Source organism: Thalia democratica, chromosome 6, assembly GCF_965202585.1.
Source record: "Thalia democratica chromosome 6, ktThaDemo2.hap1.1, whole genome shotgun sequence".
Lineage (NCBI taxonomy): Eukaryota > Metazoa > Chordata > Thaliacea > Salpida > Salpidae > Thalia > Thalia democratica.
In genome coordinates, this window is record NC_139170.1 from 6,393,029 (window position 1) to 6,405,390 (window position 12,362).

General features: G+C 25.2%; 3 non-coding genes across 3 annotated transcripts; 2 read left to right on the plus strand and 1 right to left on the minus strand.

The window, feature by feature from the left end:
* Positions 1-362: 362 nt before the first annotated feature.
* On the plus strand, positions 363-435 carry Trnav-cac (transfer RNA valine (anticodon CAC)). The gene has a single exon. It is a non-coding gene; the product is annotated as a tRNA-Val (tRNA).
* A 787-nt stretch (positions 436-1,222) lies between these two features.
* On the minus strand, positions 1,223-1,294 carry Trnaf-gaa (transfer RNA phenylalanine (anticodon GAA)). Its single transcript has one exon. It is a non-coding gene; the product is annotated as a tRNA-Phe (tRNA).
* A 9,550-nt stretch (positions 1,295-10,844) lies between these two features.
* Trnan-guu (transfer RNA asparagine (anticodon GUU)) lies at positions 10,845-10,918 on the plus strand. The gene has a single exon. It is a non-coding gene; the product is annotated as a tRNA-Asn (tRNA).
* The last annotated feature ends 1,444 nt before the right edge of the window (positions 10,919-12,362 follow it).

Below are 12,362 nucleotides of genomic sequence, written 5' to 3' on the forward strand. Positions count from 1 at the left end.
ATCATATCTAAAAAGTATAATTGTTTCATTTTCAGCATCCATTAAAGTCTATATATAAACGAAATACTGTAATTAAAATAATGTTGAGCTTTATAAAGTCATCTGGATTTATGAATACATCAAAAACTAATTAAAAGTTTTTTTTGAATACAATTTCAAAACTCAAAAATAAAGTGCAACTTGAACAACTTCGCAAGTCAATTGGTAAAAAAAATAATTTTTAGTACTCATTTTCTTTCATTACATTGATATAATCTAAAAAAATAATAAAACCATTATATACATTTCTAACAAAATAACTTATAAATTTTGAGCAAAAAGGTTTTGCCTTTATAAACAAAATTAAGCTGTTACCAGCAAGTGTTTCAGTAGTGTAGTGGTTATCACGTTCGCCTCACACGCGAAAGGTCCCCGGTTCGAACCCGGGCTGAAACATTTTTGTTACAAAGACGCTTTGTAAATAATTACTTTCTGGGACATTATGTTGTCATTTGTAGTGACTTAATAATTATATACACTTTACTTTAAAATTTTAGTGTACTACAAAAGTAATACACGTAGAACAAAATAAACATTAGCTTTACTTGAAAGATTAAACCATAAAATATAAGTTATTTTCTAAAAAACAAAAATGTAAAAAATCTTTTAAAATATAGGTAAATTTGTTTCAAAATCTGATAGAAACACTTAAAACGGAAATTTTTATCGTTAATAATCTCTAACATTCAAAATTTAATATCTGCTATTCGTAAAATATTTAATTACTAGAAATTTTTAATTGATTAATAAGAATTTTTTGTTATGGAATTTAAAAGTTCAACGGATTGCATTTACACTGTTGTAGAAAATAGACTTTTATAGAAAAAGATATTTTTGCATTTTTAATTTCCTTATTAAATAAGGTCCTACCGAACTTTTGTATTATATCTCGGGAGTCTAATCTGGTAGCTCTTACTAAAGTTATTTATAGAAATAGACATAAATTTACTTTTGAAATATTGTTTTTTATATTATATTTTAAGTTATAAAGTGTTGTTTCTAAAATGAGGGCAAAAAAAGTAAAACATTCTTTTTTTTATGAAGTTCTTTAGAATAAATGTTATGAAACTAAAAAAACCTAACGTGTAATATAATTTATACTAGACAATATATTATGGTAGTATTTACCAGTAAGACTAATTGACATTTCATGCAGTATGCTTGATCGATTTTACAAAAAGATTGCCTCGACCCGGGATTGAACCAGGGACCTTCAGATCTTCAGTCTGACGCTCTCCCGACTGAGCTATCAGACTAGTGATCGAAAGCACATTACAGCGATTATAAACATTTCTACAAAGTTTGTTTTTGTATGCATAAGAATCCTATTGTGGTAGCTTTTTAAAAATGCTTAACTTTATTTGCTTTTAAAACTTGGTTTGTAAAAGAGATGGTTTTTGCCTTTATTACAACGATACATCATTTATAACATTCGCTCAATTTATAATTTATGTTAATAGTTTATACGAAAAAAAACTTGCTAAACAAGTATGGTATAAATAATGTAAGTCGTAGTACATAATTGATAATTAAAAAAAAAATTAGGAGTACTTTTTATTTAAAAATTGACTTTTCTGCAAATAGAGTATAGAAAAATACCGATCAAATTTAAAACATAATTTTCTTTACTCTGTTTTAGATTATCCTTTTTTATTTGTTACTTATTTTTATACCTTTACACTAGAATTCTAGAATAATACTTTAATTTATAAATAATTGTTTTAAACAATTGTTCTTATGGTCATCCTTAACAAAGTTGAGATGCTTCGCACCATCAATAGTAAGTAATGAACTTCACCACAAGACCATCAACAACAGCATCCGAAAAAGTCTACGACCGGTTTCGTCCTTATCAATTTTTGACTTGCAAACCAAAGTAGAAAGTACTATTATAATTATCATTCTGACAAAAATATTTTTATAATGAACTTTTATAGTTTACTTATTTATTTTTACTTTAGTAGAGTTTAACAGTACAAAATCAAAAAATGTAACAATTAAACGAATATTTAAAAAATATTTCACACTGACGAATTGTGGGTAACTAATAAAATATTTTAGGTTATTATTTAGTGATTTTTAATGAATCATAGTGATAAAAATTAAACAGTTGAGATGCAATTTAAAAGGAGGTTTTAGTTTCATTCAAGTACAGTCAAACAACACAATACTATTAAATGTCACATTTAATAAAAATACTCACATTCATAAACTGATTTTGAAAAAAATATTTTTTATATATTTGCATTAACTTTGTAAGCATTAGTTTTTATTAAAGCTAAAAAAGTTATTTATGCAACAAAACAAAAAAAAACATAAACTATAATGACATAAAAAGGAAGCTTTTCAAAATTTATTTAAGATCATATGAAAGAAAAACACAAACTGCTAACACTAAATCAAATAAATATTTAATAGCAAGTCAGTTCCTAACTTTTAGTATGAACAAACAAACCAAAAACAAGGAGGTTTCCGTTTAAAAATAATTTTCAACGATGCTTCTGTCGTGAAAATCGACTCCTGCTTGATGAATTGCAATTCCCAATACTAAGTTTACGTAACCTGATATAATGATTAGAAGTTATTACTTAAAATTAAAAACATAATAAGTTATCATGTATTAATTTTTATTTTAGTTAACGTACTAATTTGAACTAAAACTTGCAACCTCAATGCACAACCGAAAGTAATAAGAAAATATTAAACAGGAGCCTGATAACATAAAAAATTTTACCAGGGAACATAACAAGTATTTTTGCTTTTCTTGGAGTTAGGATACTTACAATTTCAACTAACAATAACTCAACATTTAAAGTTAAACTACAACTAAAATTTTTGATACACTTTAGATACCAATTTAAAAACTTGTTTAAAATTCTGCATAGTATTTTTTTGTTAAAACACAATAACAAACACTTGTTTATTCGCACAAGTATAATTTTTAAAATTAACACAAACAATTTTGTCAGTTTGACAATAAGTCGTTTAAGTTTGCTGATCAGCATACTTGTATTCAATTTAAGATTACTAAAACTTAAAATTTTATTAAACTCTAATAGTTTTAAAATAAGACTGCTTTTAGTTGTTTTTGTATACTGAGTAACAATTTTAAGGTTAATATATAAAAAAATAAGTAATAATTAAATTAGAAAGAAGGCAAGTTAAAAATACCAAATGATAAGTTTATTTAAGTAACAAAACATTCATTACCTTGGTATACACAGTCTAAGGCAGGGTTTCCCAAAGTGGGCGAAATCGCCCCCCTGGGGGCGATTTTAGTATTTTGGGGGGCGATAATTAGTAAGGGGGCGAAAGGGTGGGCGATAACTAGTAAGGGGGCGAAAAGGGGGCGATTTAAAAATTTTGGGTTGTCATAAGATTTTTACTTTTTTTCTTGCTAAATTACTATTTTTAGCTTGTTATTTATTATTTGACACTGAGGTAAAGCTTAAACAAAAAAATTTATTTTATTTATGAAAATAAAAGAAAAAAAATCTAGTGCTTATGACTCCTACTTTCAAGTAAATACTATACTTTCATTTATATATTTCCATATTTAACAATTACATATATCATAGACGATTGGAATCCCTCTCACTATTTTATAACCTGACATATATATTATTTGGGGTTACAAATGGTTTGCAAAAATCTATGTTATTTATTACTAACTATCACCTCATGATATTTCCAGATGCTTTTTGAAAAGTCACTAAGTTAGACTAAGAAATAAAACTATACAGGGTTGCCAATTTACCTAGAAACCTGGAAAAACCTAGAATTTGATAATTAAAGCAAAAAAATTCCTGGAAATCATCTAGAATTATTAACAATTTTAAAATATTAAGTAGTAAAGTTTATATTTGATACAAAAAAGCTATCAAATAGATAAAAGTAACGATCCTTTCGAGGCAAATACTTTTGAAGTAAACGACTTATAGGAAACCTTCTAAGACTTACAAACTGACCTTGAACTTAAAGTAAGTTTTTCAGAAGAACGATATGAAAGATTTTGGACTCAACAAAAACTAAGGCAAAAGTATCCAATCATTTTAGAGGAATTAAGATTGTTGTTTATAGCTTTTCCTTCTAGCTATGTTGTTGAAAAAGCTTTCAGTTCAGTTATCAACATCTTGAGCAAAATGTCTAATCTAGATATTTATAAAGGAGGTGACTTAAGGCTCTATTTTACTAATTAAGAATCAGATTAGAAAAACTTGCAAGCAGTCATAATCCTCATCCTTCACATTATATTAGACTTCAGTAACAAACATAATTTTATGAAAGTTTTTTAATTTTATTTGATCTTTTGAAGTATTTTTTATTTAACCTGGTTTGTATTGAATTTGAGTAGTCTTTTTATAATAACAACTTTATTAAGCTATTTATTCTGCAACAGGTTTGAATAATGCCTAATAAATATTATTTACGGTAGACTTCCTCTTGAGTTCGCACTTTTTACCAAAAAAAAGTGCAAATTTATATTTTCTTAATTTTAACTAAAGTAAAGTCTATTACTAACTAAATATTAATAAAACAAAATATATATAATATTTAATAGCTTATATACATCTTTTTCTTTATGAAGGTTTGTTTTGTTTTTGTGGATTTCATGTTTATTCTTAACATCATTGCATATAACATATTGAAATTTTTCATTTTGTAAAAAAAAACATGGTAATAATTTTTTTATGTTTGTACTTTAATGATTTTTTTCAAAATGCAAACTCAAGCGGAAGTCTACTATATTTATTAAATGGTTTATGTTTTAAGGATTTTAATAATTTTATTTTGACCTGGTTAATTTTGTATTTGATAATCGTTGTTTTACATTACACTTAAACTTTTTTTAGCATAGTGATTAAAATATTTGTTTGAAAGACCTCTATTTGACAGGTTTTTGTTATTACTAGTTTAATCTGTATGCAACTTATATTACTATAAAATTATTATCTGATTGTAATATTTTGACAACCATTAAAGTTTTTATTTCTATAAAGATGTTTTTAGTTTTAAAAGAGTACAAATTTGAGGTCTCTATTTGAAATGACTTCTTCTTTTTCATTTAAAAGTTTCTTAAACACAATTTTATTTTCTAACTTGATTTATTATTTTTCAAAAGTTTATTATATAATAAGGAGTTTTAAACTATTAATACAACTGTTTTTTGTTTTATGTTAATTCAATATTTATTAGCAATTAGAACATACTTAGTTTATTTTAATATTTCAACACTAGCTTTTAGTTTTTCACTATTTTCCTCTGTTAAATTATTGTAAGCTAAAAGCTAGAAAAAAAAAACTTTTTAAACAGAATTAAATAAGCCATCAAAAAGACTGCTACAGTTACAAAACAAAATTTAAACCTAGTTAAAAGTTTTTTTAATTGGTTACTTTCTGTTCTCAGAATTACCTGTAAAACATTGGATTTTCTGTTTTAAATTTAAATTAAAAAAAATTGTTAGAATTAAGGTTTAGTCCCCTAAAGATTATTCAAAGTCAAATGCTATTTCATGGTAATCTACTACAAAACAAATAGTAGTTTAAAAAGTTTAAAATTAAATTTTTAACTTTACAACTAACTTGCTTACAATATATCTTAGCATTGAAATTAGTAAATTTACTGCATTAACTGAAGCAGTTGATGAAGCCACTTTTCATGTGAGATAATCAACCAGTCGGTCAAACTTCATTTAACTAGATCAGAAAAAAAAATTTCAAGATTTATTTCATTATGTGTAGAAGAAACTATTAATTTTTTTATAGTTTTTTAATCTCTGGTATAGATATTTTTAAAAAGCCTATTTATAAAGTAATTTAATTATTTTTTGCGGCTTAAATAAGTTACTTAGTATTAACTTCTTAATGTCCGAAATTTTTTATATGAGATATTATTAAAATGTCAGGTTTAAGTTAAGATTTTAGGTGGATAACGTACGGCTCAGATCCAGTCGCAGATCCAGTCGAATTTCGACCTTCTAAGTAAATTGAAAACTACTTGTGCAAAATAAATAAAATTAAGTTTTTTGATATTTAATATTTTGATATACGCTTTCATTTCGTTTTCAGTTCACCAAAGTATTTCCTACATCACAATAGTACTAAATTATTTTATTACAATTTTGCTTGAGTTTTTTAATTTTCTTATTTGTAATTTTTCTAAATCATGCAGCCCGCAATTACATTTTCTAACGAGTTAAAAATAGAAAATATTTTTTAGTAAATATGAATTGCTGACTACAAAAGTTGTCCACCACTGACCTAAAAGTTTCAATAGTTTCAAAGCAGATCATATTTAAACAGGATTGATTACAGATTACTCAAGGCTTTTTAATAATTAATTATTTTAATACACTTTACTGGGCTTCTAAGAAAATAACTGTAAATTATTTTCTCAAGCCCTGTAAAGTACTTTGAACACAAAAGTGCGTGCATGAGAAGTACAAGACCAAATTACATTTCGAACACAACTTTTTTTAGCTCAAAAGTTTGTACTCAAAAGAAAATTTACTTTGTAAAATCGTGGGGGGCGATTTTTTTTCAAGTTACTCACAAGGGGGCGATTTAGTAAATGAGTTTGGGAAACCCTGGTCTAAGGTATTGTTGTAATATTAATTGATTTGTTGTAATTCAATTAATTTAGTTTTACATCCCTGTATAACATTTTGAAACTATCAATAATTTAACTGCTTAGCATTAAAACTGTGAAAAAGACAAATTAGCTTTCTAAAAATGTTTTTTATCTATTTAGATAATAACTTTCTTCTTAAAATATTAATTGGTTAACTACAGCAAAGTTTTAAAAGTACTTAGAAAAACTTAGTTATGTTATACATAATAATAAATAGGTATACACAGCGCAAATGTATTCCACTTTGTAAAAAAGTAATTCACAGTATCTAACTAATATACATTTCTTCACAAATTACTTATTTTGTTTAAAATGTAGTTTATACCTAAGTTTTTTTAAAGAAGTTTTCACTATATTTATATTTAAGTGTGAACAAAAACTTTTGAAATAACTAGAAATAAGACATAAGGTTTATTAGTTTGTTTATTTTTTCTATGACACATTTTGGTTTTGTTCTCTGTGCTCTTTAAATATATAATAAATTATATATTTGCACAACAAAGTATAAAAATGCTCATTTTTGGAATCTCTTTTTCACTAATACTTATTTGAATTAAGTGTAATCTAAGCAAAATTTATACCTATCAAAATTGTTTTTTCACTCTAGTTATATTCAAGTGTGTCACTATACAGACACATTTTAAACTAAATAAGAAAAAGAAATAAAACAAAATATTTTTTTCAGAACAAATTTTTACTGTGCACTTAAAATTAGTTTCTATGCATACTAATGTATACAGATGCTCACTTTCACGATTTTAACTTTTACTTAATTTAGATTAAACGTAAGATTAAATAGCACAGTTTTCTATTATAATTGTTTTTTCACTTTTATTTTATTCAAGTGTGTACAGACAGCATTGAAATATAACAAGAAAATGACATTAGGTAAACAACTTTTGGGTTTAGAATACATTTTAAGATAAAATGTTAAAACATAACACAAGTTTTAAGTTAGATTAAGTGTAATTTTTGCACAATCTTCTATTACAATTGTTTCTACATAAAATATATAAGTGTGTACAGACACACTGAAAACCATAAATTACATAAGTTAAGTTAGTTTTTTGTTCAGTATACACTTTGGGTGCACAACTATTCAAATTCCGACAATTCAAACTCTTAAAAAATGTTATAAAGGGCCACAACTCCCAAAAGTAGTGTATAAACAAATAACATTTAAAAATGTTCGTAGGCCTTATTAATGTCTACAAGCTTTTTTTTTGTTTTGCAAAGCATAACTTATTTTAAGACATGGCTAAAAAAAGTTTTAAAATATATAATATTTAGTAAGTTTTAAATATCTCAAAAACTATTTAAAATTTTTGCAAAATAAAAATAGCGAGTAGTAATTAATAAGACATACGTACTTTTGATTTATTCAAATATATATTACATTTAAATTATGGTCTCTTAAATATTTTTTTAAGAATTTGTATTGTCGGAATTTGAAAGTTCTGAATTTGAATTGTCATGTAATCAAACATTTTTTTAAGTAAGATATCCTTGCAAACTAATTTAACTCCCATGCATTGCACACTAACATACACAGATGCTCTTTTTTGAACTAACTTTTAATGTATACTTGATTTAGGTATGTTGAATATATTAAGTCTGTATATTCTCATTCAAAATATTTTATACTTATTATTTCTTAAATGGAAGATAAAGCATACATAATTGCAATTATGCTCAATAAAAATTAGTTATTTACTTTACTAATGGCATAACAAATTTCTATACTTAAATAAATTACTTTAAAAACTTGTCAGTCGTTTTAAAGCTAACTTATGATAACTAAACTTTTTTTTGCTACATTTATATTTATATAACTGTTTATAAACTTCGTAACTACAGTATTTTGTGAGTTTTAGTCACTTAAAAAATTCAAGACTTTGTGAAATTTCTATTTAAACCAGGTTGAATAAATCTTCAAATTCTCAAAATATTTTTAAAAACTGTAGTTTATAAGTTGTAATTTTTTTCTAGCCAAGTTACATCTTAAATAACTTTTTATGACAATTAAGCTTGATTAACAGCAACTCTTTCAGTTTTTGGCTTTTTAAAATTTTAATAAATTTTCGCTTGTTTTATGTAACTCAGGCATTTTTAATGGCAACCATGTATAAGACTATATCGATTTTAATAAAAGATACTAGAGTATTTAACCATTATTTATGTTAATAGAACTGTTTTAGTTTTTTATAATAGAAACAGTTAGAATTTACTTTAGTTAACTAGTTTTAATATTTTTAAATTTTTCGAAGAGAGCAAGTTATTTAATTCGATTATTTTCAAAAACAAGTATTTTTAAAAAGTTGTGAAAACGTGGTTGTTATTATGAAATATGTATAATGTGACCTATGAATAGTTTTAAAACTTAGTTTTATATAAGTTAAGTAATAGCTATAAAAATAAAGTAATTAAATAAACTTATTAAGTGTTTAATAGTTGACATTTTACAAAGAATGAAGTATATTATCGAACTATATTTTAGTCCAACAAAAACGTACAATTTTAATGGGCCCTCTACGTGTAGCTAAAATTCATTTAAATTTTTAAAATTAATAAAAGTAAAACAGTTTTTTTATCTGTGACTAAAAGTAAAACTAATAGACTATTCAAATGTCACTAAAACTAAAACTGCGGCCCGCAAAAACTTTTAAACTTGAAAGTTTGACCCGCGAGCACAAACTGCCTGCCGACCTCTGGTATAACAGTTATGTTACCTTGCATGTAATAGCCTCAAAACTTAAAAGTTAGGCTATTGTGACGTAATAGTCAGTTTTATATTCACATCATTCAAGTTTTCAGCATGAGCCTGGCTAGCTCAGTCGGTAGAGCGTTGGACTTTTAATCTAACGGTCAGGGGTTCAAGTCCCTTGTCAAGCTTCCTTTTTCTTAATGTTGATTAATTTTAATATTAAAAAAAAAATTAATAAACTATACTCATACTTTAATTCATGATAATCAGTAAAATTATGGTTTGGTTGAAATTAAAAAATTAAAGAAATAGAAGAACTTGTTTGTATTTAAATGTAAAGTTAAATGGATTCTATTTAGTTGATAATTTATAAAAAGTAATTTTATTGTTTTAAAACATACTACATTTGTAAAATAAGTCTCAATTTTATTCGAATACATCTATATTGGAAACAGTTTCTTTAAAAAAAATGTAACAAGTACAAATTAAATCAATTAGCTGAAGCTACAAGTCAAATTAAAAAATTGCAATAATAACTGGTAAATAAATTTCAATACCGATTAAATTCGTTTACTTGTTTTTAATCAAAAGTTTACTTTTTATTGGTAGAAAGTTGTACACTCATAGTAACAGTGTATAAACACTTATAAGTACTTATTAAAGTAAGTAACAAAAAGTAGTATCTTTTAATTTTTAAAGTGATATTACAGTTTTTTTCAGACAAAGCACCAAAAATTTCGAATGAATTGTTTTAAAAATGAAAGTGTACTAACATTTTACCAGTTTTATTCAATTAAAAATAAGCGTAATTAAATGTAAACACACATAGTAAATTTTTAATATGTAAATTAATTAAAATAAATAGCTAACAAGGTTTAGATATATGTGTACGTAGTTACCCAAAAGTATTATTAGAACTTGAATTTAAATTATGTAATTTTACAAGAAAACAGGTTGTGAAACATCATTAACTTTGAACCATAACATAAGTTTAATAATATTAAGTTATTTTAAGACTTGACAGTTATATGTATGGTACTTATCATGAACAGTATTTTTATCAAAATAATTGTTGATGGTATTATTACGTCATAATGCGCTAGTCAGATATATAAACCGAAGAAATGTCTACTGCACGTGTAGCCGGTTAGCTCAGTTGGTTAGAGCGTCGTGCTAATAACGCGAATGTCGCGGGTTCGATCCCCGTACTGGCCACATTTCATCCTGGTTAGTATAGTGGTGAGTATTCCCGCCTGTCACGCGGGCGACCGGGGTTCGATTCCCCGACGGGGAGATTTTTGCCCACTTATATAATAAAGTTGGTTTTTTATTCATTTATTAGTCCCAGAACAATAATAATAAGTAACAAAACTTATATAATTATTTTTTATTTATCAAACTATTTTTAAGGTATTAAATTGGTATTGAATTTTTTTTGGTTTATAAATAAAATAATGAGGCTTTGCAACAAGTCTTCGTGGCGCAATCGGTTAGCGCGTTCGACTGTTAATCGAAAGGTTGGTGGTTCGAGCCCACCCGAGGACGTTTCTTTTTTATTTAGTTTTGAAGCATAATTAAAGTTCTTACACTCAGTGTAAGAACTGCGTCATTTTTACAATACTATGTAGTTAGTTATATAGTTCAAATATCTACATCTTTACATTGAAATTTTGTTTGTCACTGATAAAGAAACATTCTTATTTTTTTAATCTTCAAATAGTTTGTTTTAATAACTTTTTACCTTCAGTTTTATCTAAATAATAACTTGATTAAAAAGATGATACACCAAGATAACTAAACCGTATTAGCCCTGGACCTTAAATATTAATAAGTTTTAATACTCAAAACTTAAGTATTAAATAATTAATAAAATGTATATCATGTTTACCCCATATTCGCCAATCAGTAAAAATTAAGTGAATAGGAACTGTTTGATAAAATTTTTAAGAAAAAAATTGATAAGCATTAATATCCCTGAGAATACTTTAAACAATTTATACATGTAAAGTAATGAAGTTTCAATTTGACACAAAAAATCTATCAAATAGATAAAAACTTTTGTCATCATTCAAAAAATTTTTATGCGAAATATATTTAGCTTTGTTAGTTTGTGTGTCTTGTGTATATTATTGTATAAATAGTATATAAACATTTAAAAGATACTGTAAAGCTACTTTAAATGTGTTTTTTAAATATAAATTATTTAATGATGACAAAAAAAAATTCTATATGATAATTTTTTGTGTCAAATCGAAGTTTCATTACTTTACATATATAAATTGTTTAAAGTTCCAGGTTTTCCAGTATTTATTCAAACTTTCTCAAATTCAAGGTTTTTCTAGGTTACTTTAGCCTAAATTGTAAAATTCTGGGTTTTCTAGGATACCATTTTTTGTGGCAGCCCTGTGTACGCTCAGAGGTATTAATGTTTATCATTTTTTTCTTAAAAATGTTATCAATAAGTTCTTATATACAGTAACCTCTCGCTTATTTACGCACATTTTGTCAACAGAAAAAATGCGCAAAGATACGAGAGGTACCAAATATACTCACTATAATGGCTGTTTTTTGATATTGCTTCTAGTTAAAAGCAGACTGGGGACTTTCCTACTTTTAACAACTTGTTCACATCATTTATAAATATGACAAAACAAAAGATAAAACTATACATATATTTAAAAAAATATTTAAATTTGTATAAAATAGTAAAGCTTGTAAAAAGTTTTTACTAATTTTAGTTATTGTAGCTTTTATTTTTAAATTTATATATATGTAACTTATTTGATACTTAACATTTATATTCTATTCTACTTAGCAAATTCAACTTATAATAAAGCATTTGTTTACAATTAAGAAATGGTGTGGGGCTATATTGAAATTTGTTTCTATAGCCTTTTACAAAATATGCATTTGGTTGTGTTATGGATTTCTTCTTTTGAACAAATATATATAGAATATAAGAAATGTTTTATAAACAATAAAAATTGGT